Genomic DNA, 2,488 nt, shown 5'->3' with positions numbered 1-2,488 from the left:
AAATCCATTCTTTTGAAAGGCCTTTTAATCCACTTTCATGTAAATCAATTTAAACAAAAAAAAATAAAGTTTTTACTCAGTATACTTACAGAAAGAGGTGAAGTCAGTGTTGAGCACATGACCGTCTAACAACCATTCAATACTGATCACTGACCTAGTATTTTTATTTGATTATCCTGACAAACCTAATAATTGAACCCATGTATATATGCAAGATGAGCCCATGTATATATGCAAGATGAATATATGCAAGGTGGAGGATCCAATTAATCAACTGCAGAAAGAAAAACACTCAACTTAAAAAAGGCTGAAACAAATCACAAATGGAAATGGCTGAATCACTGTACCTTTCTGACACAACCTTAAATCTTAGTTTTACTATATATTATTTGGTACTTCTGGATTTAGTAGTTGGGTAAAAAAAAATTTCTGTATTCAAACATATCTACAGAATGTCAATATAAAATGTGTGGATACATACATCTAATACACACACACATATGTGCACACACACAAACACATACTCACATGTCTAGGAAACAGTGCCTAACCACATCCCCATTTCTCACTAATGACCCAATGAATCATTTATGACTTTAAGACCAGCTTAGATTCTATAAGGCTGTATGACATACGGCTAAAGAGCTCAAACACAAGCACCCACGTTCAGGCTGGATTAAATTGTTCCTCCTCATGATTTCTGACAAACAGTAATGCCACTTATATAACAACTGCATCTCAACAACTTAGAATTCAGAGTATAAAACCATAAACACCGAGCTCCCTCATTGTTTGGAGAGCACTCTTTCCATTCTACTTCCACTAACTGACAAGAGGACACAAAAAACTAGATCACTGAACTGTACAAATGATCTTTGCTCTTAATCTAAACAAATGTGTGTTAAAACATTCTGAAATCCTGCATGCTTTGATTTCTTTATCTTTTCAATTGCCCGATACAGGTTCTCTGTTGAACAGGCTGAGTTTCATCTTCATCTTTCTTCTGATATAGGATTAACATTCTCTGATGCAGAGGAGGGCAGCATCTCAACGCATCACGTTTAGGTCCCTTCCTGAAAACCCATCAGTTTCCTGGACAACTTCTAGCAGGTCTACATGCCTATCCACATTTTCAGTTTTCAAGATGAGTTTCAGGATTGCTTCTCTCTGTTTTAAAGCAGGCTGGTTGATATGAAATCTTGTAGGGAGTCTTCTCATTATAGCTGAGACAAGGTCCTGAGGATGAATGGTAGCTCCCATTACTTTGACCTGGCAGCTGTGATCAGTATCCAATCCATCCCAGAGATTCATAAACTGAACTTTCATCATAGCTGTAGCTTCATGGTCAGAACTTGAACAGTTTCGTAGAAAGGAGTCTATTTCATCTATAATGATGATGGACAGTTGTAGCTTTATGGCAAGAGAGAAAACAGCAGCAGTCAATTTTTGAGATTATCCATATCACTTACTGGTCAGTGTCGAAGGCTCAAGGTTAATAAATCGACAGCCTGCTTCTTGGCTGTGGCCTTGGCAATCAACGTTTTACCACAGCCTAGGGAGGCCCATAGAGAATAACACCTTCTGGAGGCTGCAGAAGCCTGGAACTATCAAACAAATGTTTCTTTTTGATAGGTAACATGACTGTGTCTTTCAGATCCGTAATGACATCATCTAAACCTGCTATATCACTTCCAAGTAACATGCATATTGAGAGAGTCTACTAGGCTGGGCTCGGTGGCTCACGCCTGTAATCCCAGCACTTTGGGAGGCCGAGGCAGGCAGATCATGAGGTCAAGAGATCAAGACCATCCTGGCCAACATAGTGAAACTCCATCTCTACTAAAAATACAAAAATTAGCTGGGTGTGGTGGTGCACATCTGTAATCCCAGCTACTCAGGAGGCTGAGGCAGGAGAATCGCTTGAACTCGGGAGGCGGAGGTTGCAGTGAGCCAAGATGGTGCCATTGCACTCTAGCCTGGTGACAGAGTAAGACTCCATCTCAAAAAAAAAAAAAAAAAAAAAAGGTCTATTAGATGAGCAGCAACACTCATTTCATATTCTGAGAGCTTCACATTTTTCACACCAATTAGCTTCATTAGTTTTCCTGCCTGTTTCTGAGCTTCTGGTTTTTGCTCTCTGATTGGATCAATTGCATCTACCATCCATTTGATACTAAAGTATGTTACTGAACCAAATATTGTCAAACAGAAAATTAAACCAACAACTTCATTCCGACTCAAAGGACAAGAAAAGGCATCAGCATGTACCATCTTGATTGTTAACCCAGGAGCAGAAACAACAGGAGCAAGTGCCCTCAGTTGGCCTCGTGCAGGAGGTAAATACAGGAGATGTTTCAAAACAGGCATGCAATGCATAATAATCACATTGGGGTAAATATCCATCACCTCAGGTATTGATCTTTTGTGTTACAGATGATCCAGCTGTACTATTTTAGTTATTTTAAAATGTACAATCAAATTATTTTTG

General features: G+C 39.0%; 1 pseudogene; it reads right to left on the bottom strand.

Annotated features, from left to right (window-relative positions):
- Positions 1–881: 881 nt before the first annotated feature.
- Positions 882–2,277, bottom strand: LOC112611661 (annotated as a pseudogene).
- Between the last annotated feature and the right edge of the window lie 211 nt (positions 2,278–2,488).

This window comes from Theropithecus gelada, chromosome 18, assembly GCF_003255815.1.
Source record: "Theropithecus gelada isolate Dixy chromosome 18, Tgel_1.0, whole genome shotgun sequence".
NCBI classification, from domain to species: domain Eukaryota; kingdom Metazoa; phylum Chordata; class Mammalia; order Primates; family Cercopithecidae; genus Theropithecus; species Theropithecus gelada.
This window is presented reverse-complemented; position numbering and strand designations above follow the sequence as displayed.